Source organism: Coregonus clupeaformis, chromosome 25 (assembly GCF_020615455.1).
Source record: "Coregonus clupeaformis isolate EN_2021a chromosome 25, ASM2061545v1, whole genome shotgun sequence".
In the NCBI taxonomy this organism is placed as follows: Eukaryota; Metazoa; Chordata; class Actinopteri; order Salmoniformes; family Salmonidae; genus Coregonus; species Coregonus clupeaformis.
Window position 1 is genome coordinate 35,349,919 of NC_059216.1, and position 20,593 is coordinate 35,370,511.

A 20,593-nucleotide genomic window follows, 5' to 3' on the forward strand; every position below is an offset into this window, starting at 1 on the left:
AACACCTCCCTCTGCAACTGGATCCTGGACAGGTTGAATAAAGAGAAAACAAAATAAATCCATAAATGTATCATATCTACACTGAGTGTACAAAACATCTTTCCATGACAGACTGACCAGGTGAAAGCTATGATCCCTTATTGATGTCACCTGTTAAATCCACTTCAATCAGTTTAGATGAAGGGGAGGAGACAGGTTAAAGAAGGATTTTTAACCTTGGCCTACAATGGTCGCACCCCGCGGAAATGTAATTAGCGTAATAAAAAAATCCCCATCAAAATCTGTCTGTTTAAGGTTTTTTGCGTGGGCTGTCCGATATCGCCCTTCCGCATCTGCGGTGAAAGGTGGCAGAGCTAGAGCGGTGTCTGTCAGACCATGAGACATCCTGGAAATCGGTCTTCTCACGAAAACATCTCTAGCGTCCGAACGGTTTGGCCTAAAGCTCCGTTTTGTGTTCTACCACAAGCCTCACAAGACTCGTCTGAAGGTCCCCCATACCAGTTAAAAAAATGAATGTATATGTGGAGACAGTTTAGTTCATAAAATAAGGGGGAAATACATGTAAAAAAACAACAACAAAAAAAAAACATCCTGATCTTTCTTATATCTCTGACACTTCAGAGCAAACTTCCTTTAGATTCTTTTTTTTAAACTATCTGTTGTTCCATGTAGTGAATCTGTTATTCATTGCGTTTTTATTGGCTAATAGAAGTAACGCCAAATTCAATGTTTCTTCCCCCCAAAAATTTATCTATTTTATGGATACCTTAAGGGGTCGTAAAATTCGAAATCAAATAGCTATGACTATGGATCAAAGCCTTGAGACTATGGACAATTCCTTCGACATTATGACGTGGTTTTTGCTCTGACATGCACTGTCAACTGTGGGACCTTATATTGACAGGTGTGTGCCTTTCCAAATCATGTCCAATCAATTGAATTTACCACAGGTGGACTCCAATCAAGTTGTAGAAACATCTCAAGGATGATCAATGGAAACAGGATGCACCTGAGTTCAAATTCGAGTCTCATAACAAAGGGTCTGAATACTTATGTAAATAAGGTATTTCCGTTTTTTATTTTTTATAAATTAGCAAAAAATCTAAAATACTTTTTCACGTTGTAATTATGGGGTATTGTGTGTTGATTGATGAGGGAAAAATATGATTTAATTCATTTTAGAATAAGGCTGTAAAGTAACAAAATGTGGAAAAAGTCAAGGGGTCTGAATACTTTCCGAATGCATTGTATCTGCTGGTAGTGCGTAGCCTAAGCTTTAGGGCCTAACTGTAGTGCGCCAAATAGGCCCACAAATGACAAACGCTTTTGGGAACTTGGGCAGAAAAAGTTAACGTCGCTCCATTAAGGCAAAAAGGACAATGTCAGAGTTTAATTCAATAGGAGAAAAGATGCGAAATGGAGAGTTGAAAATAAATAGAAGGGAGGGCCAGATTTGGTGAAGTGCTAAAAGAAGGATTATAGCAGTGTTGTGTGATGATTGTGAGGCACTATACAAATTCGACAGTCATGTCGTGGAAATGACCACCAGGGACACCTGAAATCAATATTAAATGAATCATTCTTTATTATCAGCAAGCTGGAGAGGTTCCAACAAACGTAATGTACCATAGTACACGTTGGTCGGGAGCTCCGCCAGGGCAGTCCTGTTAGTTCTCTTATATACTGCTTACACAGACAAGCTACATGGGCATGGTTCATAGGGTTGGTTCCTGTATGGGACTAGCACCATCTCCTATCTGAACTTATACACAAGTTTTTGAGCCATTTCCGCTCTACTTCCTGAACTCCTCCCGTCGATGCAATCCACTTCCGTTCTGCCGGGCTGGGTTTGTTTTGCTAGCTAGCTCCGTTGTGCCGACAAAGCACTGATATCGCAGTGACAAAGAGGATATAAAAATTACAATTACAACATGAAGAAAAGTGGTTCGGGAACGACGTGTGTGGTAGTTGGTTGCAAAAACTCGAGAAAGCACCTGAACGAGTGGTTAGATAGAGAGTGCTACGACCACAAACCAGCTACGAAGAGGCAATGTCCATGCGCTCCATTGTTTACATTTTTTCGCAAGCCTGATACCGACTCGGAATCAAGGACCTGGCTGAAGGCATTGAATCTAAAGAAACCACCCCTCAACGTTTTTGTTTGTTCCTATCACTTTGTTGACCAAAAACCTACCAAGGATAATCCTTTCCCAGAGTTGTGGTTGGGATACAATCGCCCTCCCCAGCCAAAGAGGCGTCAACTCACCCAGCGGACCACTGCCTCCCCCAGATAAAGAAACGCAGACTTGAATCTGAGGGTAAGTTCAGCAACTTTAGCTATGAAGCTGACAATACTGTTAATTATGAAGAAGTTGTCATACATTAACATTGCTACCGGTATTTTGCTAAGGCAGTTGATTGTTTTGGAGATGGGACAAACAATGCCCACGATAGCTACATCATTAATTGTGTGTGTGTGTGTGTGTGTGTGTGTGTGTGTGTGTGTGTGTGTGTGTGTGTGTGTGTGTGTGTGTGCCTGCCTGCGTGTGCCTTAGTCTACATCATAAATACAATGCAAGGTGGCAGGCTGTTGTGATGATGATTGTGTGTGTGCGTGTGAGTGCAATGTTGTAGTACACATTTTTCCATTGTGATGTTTGTAGTGAGAGGACTCTATGCCTGCATTAATTTTGCTCCATCCATGTTTTCTCTTCCCCTTTTTAGATGCTCCAGAAACCTGTCAGCCTGTCTGTGAGGCCGAGCCTGCTACACCAAAATTTCGAGATGCCCAGACCCAATGGGAGGATCCGTCACATATTGATCACATTTACTGTTCAACAACACAGTCTGTTAAAGTAGACAAGGCCACACAGTAACAAATTGATGGATTTATAGCGTTTTGAAAAGAAGACATAGGCCTAGGCTACAATGGTCAAATAATTACCTTCCACAGGATCGCAGCTGAGTGGGAACAAGATCTCCCTGGTCCAGCAACACACGTACACCCGCAGTTTTGACTTCTCCAGCTTCAGTTACCAGCACCCAAGCATTATGCCATGCATTGTTCAAACACTGGCTAGGCTCTACATTTGCTTTCAGATAAACAAAACGATCATGTTTGTATGACATGACACAACCGACTTTGTTGCTGTGCAGATATTGATATGCCTCGGAGGCTTTCAGATTGTCCATTGCTTTTCCATCTATTGCCATGGATTGCACGAAGTAGGAGCAAATCTTGCTGTACGTTATGTTGGGCCACGTCGTCATGTTATCCTCCCAGTTCTGCACTGAATTCGGGTGGAGGAGAGTAGCGCCATCTCCAGTCAAAGTAGTAGAACCGTGTTCCCAAGCTAGCGTCGACATCGCTGTGTTTACACCGGCAGACGTTGTGCAAACAACTTCCAGCGGAAATGAATTGCATTTGTGTAGAGTTATGGCGCCAACCGGGATACAGCGCGTAAACTTGTGTATAGAACATATTCTGGGCGTTCTGCCAAAAGGTCTGAGGAGGGGGTCATGACCGTCTCGCCCTCATATCTCTACCCAGCACCTACAGGAACCAATGATTGTATGAGACAAGATGTACAATTCACGGATATCTCTTCAGACAACAACATTTCCCTCACATTCCCTCCTCTTATCACTCTTTGATAATAATCGTTACATTTTAAGGTAAACATTAGATTAGCTTCTATCAAAAGGATGTTCTATCAAAATACATAATTATAAGTAAGCGAAATCAACATATAAAACCAGACACTTCATCCCTTTCAAACCCTTAATTCTGGGTTGTACAATCCAACTTGTAAAACTATTGCAGTAGCATGTTTTAACTTAAGACCTTCACTTCATACAGTTACACATACGCTTCATTACACAATTTCATTTATGGATTCTGGCAATGACATTTCAGCTGGAGCTTTTGTTTCGAGTGGCATGTTAATGACAATTCGGTATCTCAATGTATTTTTTGTCTAAATGTGACTAGTTTCAGGAAACTAGGTGTATGTCACGGGTCACTACTTCACAGGAGAGCCATTTGAACGTAAACCTTTTATTTTATTTTTTAAATGCGTTTTTGGGCAGAAATGCCTTCTGGAACATGTGAACTTTCATGTGCCTTAATAACTAACTTGTATGCCATCTGTAAATACGAATAAAATGGTTAAATTACGAGCCTAGTTGGTTAAGCCACAGAAAAAGACAGCAACCTTCCCACTAGCCATGATTGGCTGAGATAATAAGTGGGCTAGACATGCCGAGAGAGGAGTTCGGATTGGTCTGGCATATAGCACGCTTCTGTCTATTTGAGCTGGTCAGTATGTGTAGGTAATCATGTCTAACGCAGCTTTAAAAAAATATATTGTGTAATGGAGCTGCATAAGTGTTGCTCTTCACTTTCTGGAGGATCGAGTTTTGAAATCAGTGGAATTAGAGTATGATAGCTAAAGAGATGGAGAAAACACATGTCTCCGGATTACATTTTCAAACTAAGGGCAACCATGGCATTCGTGACAGGGAGACGCGTCCATCATGCATGATGTATATGGGTAAGATAGTCTAGCTAGCTACGTTTTCAGATATTACATGTTTAAAATTTTGAGTTAAAGTGTACTGTTAGCTAGCTAACGTTAGCTGGCTGACTTGCTAGCTAACGTTACATGTATAATCTTATTATTCATATCTCAGAGCCATTTGCTAGCTAACATTGACCTGGTTGGTTAGCTACCTGCAGATTCATGCAGGGTAGTAACGTCATGAGTTGGGATTATGGTTCATTGTTTAACTAGCTAGCTAACGTTAGCTGGCTGGCTCACTAGCTAACGTTACGTGTCAGTTAAGAACAAATTATTATTTACAATGACGGCCTACCCCGGCCAAACCCAGACGACGCTGGGCCAATTGTGCGCTGCCCTATGGGACTCCCAATCACAGCCTGATTGTGATACAGCCCGGAATCGAACCAGGGTCTGTAGTGATGACTCTAGCACTGAGATGTAGTGCCTTAGACCACTGCGCCACTCGGAAGCCAAGTTAGAGCCTAATGTTAGCTAGCTAACATTGAACCTGGTTGGTTAGCTACCTGCAGATTCATGCAGGGTAGTAACGTCATGAGTTGGGATTATGGTTCATTGTTTACCTAGCTAGCTAGCTACATGTCTTAACAAAAGACTCCACCATACAAGCAACCATTTCGGGTGCATTCGTAAATTCAGTCTGAGTATGCCAGAGCGCAGAACAACTGATGAATTTACGAACGCCCAACACCCGTTGAATATTGCCGGTGTCCGTAAACATCGGCACAAAAGTGTGATTAAAATGTAGCCAGCAGCACAGTTACAGTCACCAACGCTCTGGATAACATGAAAACAGCCTAACCAGCTCTGCTAGGGCGAGCAAAATGGTCAGTGGGGTGTTCTCTCATTAATACACATGGATCACTCTCAAACAATGTTCTGCTTTTACCACAATTGTAAGGTTTTAAAACAAAACAAACATGATAACTTTCTCCTTATTTGAAGGCATTGTTTTCATTTTAGTCTACCCTGACAATGTTACTCTATAGATTTATTACCATTTTCTGTTGGATATTCACTTTCTGCTTCACACTTATTAAATGTATATTATTTTAAGATTAACATGTAATGCGCCGAATGTATAAAATACATCGGCCAATTCAGAAGGGAAGAGATCAACTTTGGAGGGAGCTTCCTTTTTAAGGTAGCACTCGAGACTAGAGTCTCTTTCTGGGATCAACTTTCACTATAACTGGGCTGGCACTGTCTATCAGTCCCCAGTAGATGGAGTGCTCTGTCCATAATAAGTCTCTACCTAGCAAGTTAAACGGTTGAGTAGGTGAATACAGAAAATCATGTTCAACATTCATTGGTTGCATTGAACAGGGCATGGATTTTGTTTCAAAATGTATTACCGGGGTGGAGGAAATCCCATAAGCGTTTATAGTTTTATTGGTTAGGGTTAAATCAGGTCCCGTACCTTTACCAAAAGTGGATATGCGCCAATCTTTGTCTGAGACTTTATTTCCCAGACCCCTTAGACAGTCATACAATGCTTTAACCTTATCTTCCATAAAGGGACCAAACTGAACTTCTCAGAATACTTTATACACCACTTACGTACGTCTACATGTGGGTGTGCAAGTTGTATATTATAAAAAAAATAAAAGAAATAGTGTTACTTTATCAAATCTCTAGTAACCCATTATACTCTTCTTCATAAATTACTCTTTTACACTAGTGTTCTATTCATACAGGGGTTTAAATATTTACACTAGTGTTCTATTCATACAGTATATTCAGTAATAGTACTTTCTCCTTTCATCTCTTCACATACACAGATTCCTTATATAACGTTGTAAATCAAAGTCCACTGGTGAGACATGTTATCCTAGGTTGAGACATGTTATCCTCTGGTGAGACATGTTATCCTCTATACCTGTAGATCCGGCGGGCAGTGGTGGACAGAACCCGTAGATAACATTATATATACCGTATATATCGAAAAACTCACCTTACAGAACTGGTTGGGGTATTCATTCAGACGTGCACCTCTTTCACACCGGCGCTAGTCCCCTAACAGCTCTCATTCACTCAGTACTTAATAGTAATAATATCTCTTATTATGCTCATTTAAATCAGCTTATTATCCACATTTCAATCTCTTAACACGTCCTTTACACACTCACACAACTCTCACATCCACATTCACTTAGTACTATTCCCAAACACACTCAGCAATCTCCCTTATTACTCCATGTGCATCTTCAACGATTCTCTTGTCGTTACTTCCTCTGCACCATATGTATCTTTCTATACATATAAAATAACACAACGTGCTCAAAAATACATTGTGCTATTATCAGTGGCTACAGACCACATAGACACTTCTCATAAATGCCCACAGACAGCTGTCAGCGGGGCTTGCCATTGGTACCTTTCCTGCCCTCGCTCTAGTCTTCACTTTTAGACTAGTGAATGGCCTTCTCGCAACACTTTTTATGTAGTTTTATCAATTTTGTAATATTTTGTTATTTCGTTTTATACAAATTCATTTCAATTGACTTACTGAAATTCAGTCGCTCTGTCCCTCAATTGTTTGCGGATGATGTGAAAATGTATGCACTCTAACTGTAAGTCGCTCTGGATAAGAGCGTCTGCTAAATGACTAAAATGTAAAATGTAAATGTGTGTCCTCCTGGGCAGCTCACAGTAAGGGTCTGGTCTGGGCGGGTCCTCATCGTCTTTAGGTCAGATGGGAATTTTCCTCACGCTTCATAAAATGCGCCACCGGTTTTCCTCGCAGACCCTCACTGGAACGCTCCGCAGGCAGAATCAGTAATCTAGTTCGTGAAGCCAAATTGTCGTGGAAATTACCACCAGGGACACCTGAAGTCAATTTTCAATTAATAATTATTTATTATCAGCAAGCTACATAGGCATGGTTCATTGGGTTGGTTCCTGCATGTGACTGGCACCGTTTCCTATCTTAACTTATAGAACATATTCTGGGCATTCTGCCAAAAGGTCTGAGGAGGGGGTCATGACCTTCTCCCCCTCATGTCTCTACCCAGCACCTACAGGAACCAATGATTGTATGAGACAAGATGTACAATTCAAGGCGATCTCTTCAGACAACAAAATGTCCCTCACAGTCACAAGACGGGGACTTCAAAATGGCACGTCATGGGAACTGTACTTTTCAGATGGGTTAAATGGAATAGTAGCCCTGAAGTCTGGACACTGACTGTAGATTTATAACCTCTCACATAGCCTACTATAATATTAACTCCTGCAGAATTAAGCGTTTCTTGCAGTAAAATTATACACCATAATTTCTTGCAGTAACATTATACACCAAGTTTTTATTTTGACTAGGGAACAGGAGTGGAGAAATATTATTGATTTATTTCAGCATCCTGAGAGAATGAATGTGTGGGACTGTCTGTAAAGCTGCTACATTTATCAGCATCGTAAAAGCTGACAGTATTTCAACCACATCAAATATCCATCCAAGTCAACTAAAATCGTATCAAAAGCATGTTGGGTCGTTTTAACAGCTGTTAATTTCAGTAAAACCAGTCAAACTGATGTCATTTGGTCATTTTGCATGAAAAATCGTTCCCAGGTATTTTTTTTTTTATTGCATTTTCTCCCCAGTCCCTAAATGTCTTTGCTGCATGAGAGAAGCAGAGATGAAAGAGCAAAGACAAAACAAACTTGACCAATGTCATCTAGGTTGAAGCATTCATACTATCGATTATTCTGCTGAGCAAGGGTTTATTTAGTATTCTAGGGCAACAAGTAATGACAGAAGAGAAGCTGCATGTATCTAATTATAGACAAGTTTACTAACAAATAGCCTATCAAAATGTCAGAAATTATAAGCAGAAACACAGGCCTATCTAAAAAGGCCTGTCAGAAAATCGTTCCGCCATCTCTGACTGTACAGCACATTTTCTATATTTGCGAATTAGGGTCGGGTACGGGCCTCAGATTTTCACTTTATCACATATAGTCTGGCAGTTGAGGATGGGTTTTTAGCAATGGCTGGCAGGTGCAGGTAAACAAACAGCTGACCCACGCACCACTAGCGTCCACATCACTAAGGACTTAACATGGTCCACACACACCCGCACAGTCGTGAAGAGGGCACGACAGCGACTCTTCCCCCTCAGGAGGCTGAAAAGATTTGGCATGGGCCCTCAAATCCTCAAAAAGTTATACAGCTGCACCATTGAGACCATCTTGACTGGCTGCGTCGTCGTTTGGTATGGCAAATGCAACGCCCTCGACCGCAAAGCACTATGGAGGGTGATGCGGACAGCCCAGTACATCACTGGGGCCGAGCTCACTGCCAGAAGGACCTCTGTATCAGGCATGTCAGATGAAGGCCTGAAGAATTGCCAAAGACTCCAGCCACCCAAGCCATAGACTGTTCACTCTGCTACCGTCTGGCAACTGGTGCCGGAGCATTGGCTCTTGGACCAACAGGCTCCGAGACAGCTTCTACCCCCAAGCCATAATACTGCTAATTAGCCATAAGAATACTCAATAATTAATTAAATGGTTACCCGGACTATTTGCATGGACCCTAACTTGCACTGACTATATGTACACTCACAGGACTATATACAGTGCCTTAAGAAAGTATTAACATATATTTCCACATTTTGTTGTGTTACAGTCTGAATTTAAAATGGATTAAATTGAGATTTTGTGTCACTGGCCTACACACATACCCCATAATGTTAAAGTGGAATTATGTTTTTAGAAATTTTTACTAATTAATAAAAAATGAAAAGCTGAAATGTCTTGAGTCAATAAGTATTCAACCCCTTTTTTATGGCAAGCCTAAATAAGTTCAGGAGTAAGAATTTGCTTAACAAGTCACATAATACACTGCATGACCAAAAGTATGTGGACACCTGCTCATCTCATGGGCATTAATATGGAGTTGGTCCCCCCATTGCTGCTATAACAGCCTCCACTCTTCTGGCACTGATTTTGGGCGATTAGGTCTGGCTCGCAGTCGGCGTTCCAATTCATCCCAAAGGTGTTTGATGGGGTTGAGGTCAGGGCTCTCTGCAGGCCAGTCAAGTTCTTCCACACCGATCTCGACAAAACATTTCTGTATGGACCTTGCTTTGTGCACGGGAGTATTGTTATGCTGAAACAGAAAAGGGCCTTCCCCAAACTGTTGCCACAAAGTTGGAAGCACAGAATCATCTAGAATGTCATTGTATGCTATAGCGTTAAGATTTCCCTTCACTGCAACTAAGGGGCCTAGCCCGAACCATGAAAAACAGCCCCAGAACATTATTCCTCCCTCCACCAAACTTTACAGTTGACATTATGCATTGGGGCAGGTAATGTTCTCCTGGCATCTGCCAAACCTAGATTAGTCCGTCAGACTGCCAGATGGTGAATCGTGATTCATCACTCTAGAGAACGCATTTCCACTGCTCCAGAGTCCAATGGCGACGAGCTTTACACCACTCCAGCCGACGCTTGATCTTATACTTGTGTGCGGCTGCTCAGCTATGGAAACTCATTTAATGAAGCTCCCAACGAACAGTTCTTGTACTGACGTTGCTTCCATAGGCACTCGGTAGTGAGTGTTGCAACCGAGGACAGACGATTTTTACGCACTACGCGCTTCAGCACTGGCCGGTCCCGTTCTGTGAGCTTGTGTGGCCTACCACTTCGTGGCTGAGCCGTTGTTGCTCCTAGATGTTTCCACTTCACAATAACAGCAATTACAGTTGACCGGGGAAGCTCTAGCAGGGCAGAAATTTGACGAACTGACTTATTGGAAAGGTCGCATCCTATGACAGTGCCACGTTGAAAGTCACTGAGCTCTTCAGTAAGGCCATTCTACTGACAATGTTTGTCTATGGAGATTGCATTGCTGTGTGGTCAATTTTATACACCTGTCAACAACGAGTGTGGCTGAAATAGCCGAATCCACTCATTTGAAGGGGTGTCCACATACTTTTGTATATATAGTGTAAGTTGCATGGACTCACTCTGTGTGCAATAATAGTGTTTCAGAAAGAAAAAAACACATATAAATATGTTTAACCATTTATTAAGCAATGAATAATGCAAGTCTTGGCGATTATAGGCTTTGCTTCTTCAGGATAGCTCACTGCCCAAGCAAAGCGTCGATATATAATATAGCCTACGGGCAGTGAGCGTGGTAAGGGGCCCTATGTTGCCTCAGCCATATGTTCCCAGGGCCCTACACTCTAAGAATTAGGGGTTCAACATGGGTTCTTCTAAGATCCTCAAAGTTCTTCGAAGAACCTTAGGGTTCCTGGCACTGAAAATGGCCCCAAAAGGTTATTCCAAGAACCCCATAGGAGGTGGGGTTCATCGAGGAATCTCCTTAGTTGGTGGAGGTTCTTGCAGGAACCTAACTGCCCAACTGAAACACTTGGATTTTAATTTGAAAGGACAGCAGGTGCAGGCACTTAACTGAAATGTTTTAAAGATCTCCTCAAATTCAGGTAAGGTTTGTCCATTGTATGATCTAAATTGATATTGTTTTATGATGATACCATCTATCTTGTCATATTTGTGCAAATCTTTCTAAAACAGAACATGGACACAATTCAATGGTAAGAATATGTAGGCTCTAAGAATATGTTGAAGGCTAGCTGTATTGGGTGCAGATGACTGAACTGCTCAGTTTTGTGTCTGTGTCTGCAGGTATACAGACAAGGAGGCATACAAAGGTATGTCAATTGGTATTGGTATGTTATACAGATCACATTTACCATCCTCCTTCCTTACCTCGTCAATGAATATCCCATAGGCCCCTACATTATGGACACGGTATATGTATGAAAAACATTATCAAAACAGGAAACATGTTCGATCACCATGCACTGCAAAATCATTCTGGCTATGGATACGGAGAACATCAACACATTAACATCAACACGCCAAAGGATATACCCATTGGACTTGGGGCTTTGCTGGGAGTTTACCTTACATTTAGATTTTTTTATTGCACTCCCTCAACGTTATTAGGACAGAGAAACCAGACACATGCTCATTGCTCACATGGAGCACTCCAAACAAAAGACAATAAAAAATTTTACAAAACTTGTAATGGTTATGAAATAAACCAACACTTGTTTATCACAATTGTAGCAGGTCGTGAACTCCGCAAACAACATATCCATTCCAAGAATGAGAACGGTAAATGACTGTAATTAACCTAATATATGTATTAACCAAAATTAATGTAACCAAATGATGGGGGATTAAAAGTACATTTACTAGGCCTGCTGGTAACATACATAATGGGGAATTGATCAAAAATAAACAATCAAAGGGCAAACAATTCACACAATGAAACAATTCATGTGCAAGAATTGGCGGGAGACAGCTGAGCGCATTCTGGAGAGAGACGCGCCATATCTTCGCCACACACCCTGTAGTGTATTAAGGATTATGATTTCATAAGGTTTCAAGTGGAACCTGAGAGAATGGTTAAAGTAGAGGGAGCCATTTTGTAGTGACACCCCTGTTCGTTGGAGACAGGGGATTGGACAGAAGAGGGAGCCATTTTGTAGTGACACCCCTGTTCATTGGAGACAGGTGATTGGACAGCAGAGGGAGCAACCCATATTTTTGCATACCTTATAAGTATAGGCTAGAGACAGAGGGGGTTAGAACAGACATATTATCTTTGGACACTGTTCTCCAGACCCTGCAGGCGTCTGTAAACTTATGCTGAAATCTTGTGATATAAATAAAACTTAAAATCAAAGTACAGCCTAAGCGGACTCTTTGTTTGACAGTAATAATTACCAGCATTGACTCGATACTACAACCCCTCCCCTTCTTGTTGAAACATTTTAAATTATACTCAAGACACATTATCTTCACACATATTTTAGATGCTTATCACTGACAGCCGCAACTCAATCAGCTAGACCTATTGTCACGCGCACTAACCAAATTGCGGGCTTCCCATATAGGCATAGGCCTACACACTTGTGCTTTGAAACAATTCACAGTTATTAAAAAAAGAAGAAGCTAATGATCCTCTTTGGCTAATACATACTACCTGGTGAAGTATTTTTAATAATTTTATTTAGGAGTAATTATATAATTTTGGCAAAACATAAATTTACATTAGGGGAATCCAGCATCCTAACATTGCACTACCCGCCAACTTTCCTTTCCAATTCGCAATGACAAGATGCTCATGTCTCTGCCCTAACAATGGTAATCTTTGTACTAAAGGTGGGAAGGCAGGCGACAAGCTTATGTATGCATATTATGCCCATAGAAACGCATTGGGCTTATTCTGGACAGATTTAGGCGAGAGTGAAGCCTCTAGCTTCGCCTCTTCCCCTCTGCTGAAACTACACTGATCAAAAATATAGACGCAACATGCAACAATTTCTAAGATTTTACTGAGTTACAGTTCATATAAGGAAATCAGTCAATTTAAATAAATGTATTAGGCCCTAATCTATGGATTTCACATAACTGAGAATAGAGATCATCTATTGGTCACAGAAACTGTACCTTCAAAAAAGAATTGGGGACGTGGATCAGAAAACTAGTCAGCATCTGGTGTGATCCCCATTTGCCTCATGCAGCGCGACACATCTCCTTCACATAGAGTTGATCAGGCTGTTGATTGTGGCCTGTGGAATATTGTCCCAATCCTCTTCAATTGTATTTATTTATTTATAGGGGACAATGCACATGAATCAACATCAATATTACAATAATGCAACATCCATGTAAATGTGCCGGGGTTAGCCAAAAGCTACTTTGCACCCTTAGTCCCAGGGCAGGTAAGGGCAATTACACAGCCACAATACAAATACTCACTAAAACAATACAAAATACAAATACATTACATCCAATGACATATTCTAACAACAACAACTTATTCCTAATAAAAACACTATCATCAACTGTCGTCTTACAAATGAGGAACCACAGATAACCCATGTGTACGGTTTGGATAGATTTGAGCCATGTTTTCAATTTAAATTTAAAAGTACAATAATCAGTGCAGCTTCTCAAGTCCATGGGCATTACATTCCAGTATATTGTAGCTCTAACAGAGAAGGCCGATTGACCGAATTTACTGTGTCGAAAAGGGACAACGCAACCCCCTCTAGTTACTGCCCTTGTTATCCTGGAGGTGCTTTCCTTGAGCATGATGTGCCGGCATAGGGGTGGAGGGGCAAGGCCATACAGGATCTTAAAGACAAGGCTTGCATCTACATACTGCTTAAAGCTATCCAGACTGAATAAAATATGTTGTGAATAATGTGACAATGGTAGTAACTGTTTGGTTTGTTATCAAAAATCTTAAGCATTTGTTTGTAGAGTGATTCTATTGGTTTCAGAATAGTAGCTCCTGCTTGTGACCAGCATGTGAGGCAATATCTCAGACGTGAGAAGATCATAGCATGCATATATAGTTTGGCGGCCCCCAGAGGAAGGTAAGGTCTTATAAACCTAAAGTTGGATAATCCAAACTTGACTGTATTAACCACCTTCTTCACTTGTTTCATAAATGTCATGTTGGAGTCCAAAATGACACTCAGATACCTGACGTAAGACACAACTTTCAGATTCTCCCCATTAACAAGAACAGCTCATTGGGAAGAATCAATCGATTTCTCAGAGATGTACATACAAACAGTCTTGTCAGATGATCAGCCACCCATCTTTTAGCTACTTTTGATAGTACTGGAATAATGCTTATACAGTGCCTTCGGAAAGTATTCAGACCCCTTGACTTTTTACACATTTTGTTAAATTACAGCCTTATTCTAAAATGGATATTTAAAAAAATCCTCAGCAAGAACAAGAGTCTCTGGTCTGATGAAACCAAGACTGAACTCTTTGTCCTGAATGCCAAGCGTCACGTCTGGAGGAAACCTGGTACCATCCCCACGATGAAGCATAGTGGTGGCAACATCATACTGCAGGGATGTTTTTCAGCGGCAGGGACTGGGAGACTAGTCGGGATCGAGGCAAAGATGAACGGAGCAAAGTACAGAGAGATCCTTAATGTAAACCTGCTCCAGAACGCTCAGGACCTCAGACTGGGGCGAAGGTTCACCTTCCAACAGGACAACAACCCTAAGCATAGAGCAAAAAGACAACGCAGGAGTGGCTTCGGGACAAGTCTCTGAATGTCCTTGAGTGGCCCAGCCAGAGCCCAGACTTGAACCCGATCGAACATCTCTGGAGAGACCTGAAAATAGCTGTGCAGTAATGCTCCGCATCCAACCTGACAGAGCTTGAGAGGATCTGCAGAGAAGAATGGGAGAAACTCCCCAAATACAGGTGTGCCAAGCTTGTAGCGTCATACCCAAGAAGACTCTAAGCTGTAATCGCTGCCAAAGGTGCTTCAACAAAGTACTGAGTAAAGGGTCTAATACTTATGTAAATGTTATATTTCCGTTTTCTAGAATAACGCTGTAACCTAACAAAATGTGGAAAAAGTCAAGGGGTCTGAATACTTTCGGAAGGTACTGTAGGACGGTACTTTTCCACCAGTGTTGCGTCACCAGATTTTAAAACAGGTATCTCTGCAGCAGACTTCCAAATATTGTGAAAGAACCAATATTTGATGGAGAGATTAACTAGATGTACAATAGGGGCAATGAGAGAATATTTGTGTCTCTTCAGGAATACAGTGTCTAGACCAAATACATATTTTGTTCTAGAGCTCCTGAAGAAGCTAATAATACTGTCCACTGCTGACGCTGAGATTTCAGGAATTCTGAATATTGGTTTATTATTATCCATGGGATTGAGAACTGTGGTCTTGGTCGAAAAGCTTTGATCCAGTTCCCTGACAGGGTCAACCAAAAAAATGGTTAAAGGTGGTGGATATGAAATTGGAGTCTTGAATTACAATCCCATTAACCTTTATTCAGGATGCTTTTTGGACTTTTCAGCTCCTCTCTCTGTTAGTTTGTTGCGATTTTCCCAAATCACTTTGCCATTTCCTTTTGCTTTATTGATCACTCTGAGGAAGAACTCTGCTTTTGCTTTTTTTTTATATGCCTTACCACCTTATTTCTCAGTGATGCAAATATACACTACCAGTCAAAAGTTTGGACACAGCTACTCATTCAAGGGTTTTTCTTTATTTTCACATTGTATAATAATAGTGAAGACATCAAAACTATGAAATAACACATGTGGACTCATGTAGTAACCAAAAAAGTGTTAAACAAATCAAAATATATTTTATATTTGAGATTCTTCAAATAGCCACCCTTTGCCTTGATGACAGCTTTGCACACTCTTGGCATTCTCTCAATCAGCTTCATCTGGAATGCTTTTCCAACAGTCTTGAAGGAGTTCTCACATATGCTGAGCACTTGTTGGCTGCTTTTCCTTCACTCTGCGGTCCGACTCATCCCAAACCATCTCAATTGGGTTAAGGTCGGGGGATTGTGGAAGCCGCCAGGTCATCTGATGCAACACTCCATCACTCTCCTTCTTGGTAAAATAGCCCTTACACAGTCTGGAGGTGTGTTGGGTCATTGTCCTGTTGAAAAACAAATGATAGTCCAACTAAGCCCAAACCAGATGGGATGGCGTATCACTGCAGAATGCTGTGGTAGCCATGCTGGTTAAGTGTGCCTTGAATTCTAAATAAATCACAGACAGTGTCACCAGCAAAGCACCCCCACACCATAACACCTCCTCCTCCATGCTTTACGGTGGGGAATACACATGCAGAGATCACCCATTCACCAACACTGCGTCTCACAAAGTCACGGCGGTTGGAACCAAAAATCTCCAATTTGGACTCCAGACCAAAGGACACATTTCCACCATTCTAATGTCCATTGTTCGTGTTTCTTGGCCCAAGCAGGTCTCTTCTTATTATTGGTGTCCTTTAGTAGTGGTTTCTTTGCAGCAATTCAACCATGAAGGCCTGATTCACACAGTCTCCTCTGAACAGTTGATGTTGAGATGTGTCTGTTACTTGAACTCTGTGAAGCATTTATTTGGGCTGCAATTTCTGAGGCTGGTAACTCTAATGAACTTATCCCCTGTAGCAGAGGTAACTCTGGATCTTCCATTCCTGTGGCGGTCCTCATGAGAGCCAGTTTCATCATAGCGCTTGATGGTTTTTGCGACTGCACATGAAGAAACTTTCAAAGTTCTTGAAATGTTCCGTATTGACTGACCGTCATGTCTTAAAGTAATGATGGACTGTTGTTTCTCGTTGCTTATTTGAGCTGTTCTTGCCATAATATAGACTTGGTCTTTTACCAAATAGGGCTATCTTCTGTATACCCCACCTACCATGTCACAACACAACTGATTGGCCCAAACGCATTAAGAAGGAAATAAATTTCACAAATTAACTTTTAATAAGCCACACCTGTTCATTTAAATGCATTCATTTTACATTACATTTACATTTTAGTCATTTAGCAGACGCTCTTATCCAGAGCGACTTACAGTTAGTGAGTGCATACATTTTTCATACTGGCCCCTCCGTGGGAAACGAACCCACAACCCTGGCGCTGCATTCCAGGTGACTATCTCATGAAGCTGGTTGAGAGAATGCCAAGAGCTTGCAAAGCTGTCATCAAGGCAAAGGGTGGCTATTTGAAAAATCTCAAATAGAAAATATATTTGGATTTGTTTAACACTTTTTTGGTTACTACATGATTCCATATGTGTTATTTCATAGTTTTGAGGTCTTCACTATTATTCTACAATGTAAAAAATATAGAAAAACCCTTGAATGAGTAGGTGTGTCCAAACTTTTGACTGGTAGTGTATGTAGTTGTCACGACTTCTGCCGAGGCTGCCTCCCCTCCTTGTTCGGGCAGGCTTCGGCGTTCGTCGTCACCGGCCTACTAGCCACTGCCGCTCCATATATCATCATTCCATTTGTCTTGTCTTGTCAATTACACACACCTGGTTCATATCCCCTCATTAGTCAGTGTATAAGTGTTCCCTCTGCCCCCTTGTGATTGTTTTATGTGAGTTGAGTGTAGCTCGGTTGAGCTACTCGTACCTTGTATTGCCGGGGTAGATTAGTCCCCTGTGCCTGTATTTTGTTGGAGCTACCCGTACCTTGTATTGCCGGGGTAGATTGTTCCCCTGTGCCTGTATTTTGTTGGAGCTACCCATACCTTGTATTGCCGCGGTAGATTGTTCCCCTGTGCCTGTATTTTGTTGGAGCTACCCGTACCCTGTATTGCCGGGGTAGATTGTTCCCCTGTGCCTGTATTTTGTTGGAGCTACCCGTACCTTGTATTGCCGGGGTAGATTATTCCCCTGTGCCTGTATTTTGTTGGAGCTACTCGTACCTTGTATTTCCGGGGTAGATTATTCCCCTGTGCCTGTATTTTGTTGTCGCTATCCAGCGCAACTGTGTACGACGGAATAAACTCTGTATTCGGTGATTTACCCTCCTGCGTCTGACTCCTTCTAATCACACTCATCACAGTAGTGCTGTCCTTGAGCTGTTCTTGATGTTCTGTATTATGTCATGTTTCATGTTGTCTGTGGAGCCCAGGAAGAGTAGCTGCTGCTTTTGCAGCAGCTAATGGGGATCCTAATAAAATACCATTGTCAGGATTTCTCTCTCCATGATAAAAATAGGTATTTCGTCCCACAACCTTGCTCCAGGTCTCATTTTCCTTAACATCAGTTTTTGCATCGCCGGAAATAGCCACAACTACAGCAGCCATTTTAATTGTAGTGTTAATGTTTAAAGTAATTTGTTTAACATTGAAATGTTTCAACAAGACTATTCAACATTATACAGTGAAGATACTTCTTACTCAAGAATTGATGGATGGTTGATCCTCAAATAGTTATTTGCTGGATTCAGTGTTCTCCAGCAATTGAAGCTTCTCAGTTGGGCTGAATACTTAGACAAAAGGAGATATCAAAACATAACAAAACAAAATATGGAAATATCTTTCCGGACCTTAAAGGCCGTCGGTCAATACATCAAGACAGTAATTTAAACAAAGAAGGCAGCCAGTAATTCACCTGACAACACATATTGAATATACGGGAAAAATGACACACTATTCCCTATCAATGAAGTCAATGGCTGTGCGAAGTTGTTGGATATTGGCAGGAACTGGCACACGCTGTCGTACACGTCAATACAGAGCATCCCAAACATGCTCAATGGGTGGCATATCTGGTGACTATGCAGGCCATGGAAGAACTGGAACATTTTCAGCTTCCAGGAATTGTGTACAGATCCTTGCGACATGGGGCCGTGCATTATCATGCTGAAACATGAGATGATGGTACAACAATGGGCCTCAGGATCTTGTCACGGTATCTCTGTGCATTCAAATTGCCATTGATCAAATCCAATTGTGTTCGTTGTCCGTAGTTTATGTCTGCCCATACCATAAACCCACCATGGGGCACTCTGTTCACAAGGACAACGAGATCGCAGGTGAGCTTCCCCGAGACGGCTTCTGACAGTTTGTGCCAAAATTCTTTGGTTGTGCAAACCCACAGTTTCATCAGCTGTCTGAGTGGCTGGTCTCAGACGATCCCGCAAGTGAAGAAGCCGGATGTGGAGGTCCTGGGCTGGCGTGGTTACACGTGGACTGCGGTTGTGATGCCGGTTGGACGTACTGCCAAATTCTCTAAAACGGCTTATGGAAGAGAAATTAACATTCAATTATCTGGCAATAGCTCTGGTGGACATTCCTGCAGTCAGCATGCCAATTGCACACTCCCTAAAAACTTGAGACATCTGCGGCATTGTGTTGTGTGACAAAACTGCACATTTACAGTGGCCTTTTATTATCCCCAGCACAAGGTGCACCTGTGTAATGATCATGCTGTTTAATCATCTTCTTGATATGCCACACCTATCAGGAGGATGGATTATCTTGGCAAAGGAGAAATGTTCACTAACAGGGATGTAAACAGATTTGTGCACAACATTTGAGAGAAATATGTTTTTTGTGAGTATTGAACATTTCTGGGATATTTAATTTCAGCTCATGAAACATGGGAACAACACTTAACATGTTGCGTTTATAATTTTGTTCAGTGTATGTCACCGGTGAAAGCATCCGAGTGAGCGAAACAGCGCCCCTCTATATGTAGCTCATGTATCTGACGCTGTCTGGCCAGAAATAGTATGACATGCCATACTCTTTTGGTCCAGACAGCATCAGATACATGGTCTACACGTACTGAGACAGAGAGGCGCTGTTTCACTCGCTCGGATGCTTTAACTGAGATTGATGCCTCTTTCTGTCGGCGCGTGTCTCGGTCAAATAAATGATCAATATTTCAATAACGCTGCACCCGAGCAGGGGTGAAAGTAAGCCGGAACTGTCCGGTACAGAGTATGGCCAAAATAAATAATGGTGGCACGCAGTAACGGTAAAACATCAGCCTATCACAATAATTAAAACATAGATTTCAAGATAACTGTAGGCTATTAAACTATTTATCATTACCGCATATCAGTCGCATGACAAATGAGAGAATAGACTTGAAAACTTGTGGAATATGCTCCAAAATGTGGTGTGGTTCGAAGATAACACTGACATTTTGGAGAAATATGATTTATTTCTGTCAGCATCTTAAGGGAATGCGTTTAGGGACCTGTTGTGTAGCCTAAACGTGCCATTTCTTTCAGCGACATAAAAGCTGACAGTATTTCATTTTCAACCACATAAAATATCCATTCAAGAGGAACTGAAATACTATTAGAAACATGTTGGATCATTTTCACAGCTTTTCATCTCCTTTAAACCGGTCAAACTGATGTTTTTTGGAAACCTCCCTGGTCCCTAAATGTCCTCAATTTTAAGCAGAAAATATCTAAATGAGGCTTTAAAACTATTTTGTTCTGCACCCCCTGTCGTTCAGCAGTCCCTGAGTAACGTGTTCCTTTTGAAGTAATTGTTTGACAAACAGATGAAAACATCAGGGGCGCAACTTTGGCTTTAGAAGTGTTTTTTTTTATCCCGTCGGATAAACACTCCAAACAGCCTTCCCGACCGCTCGGGGGCGTCTGCATGGTCCTAAAGCACACCGTTGCCTTGTTT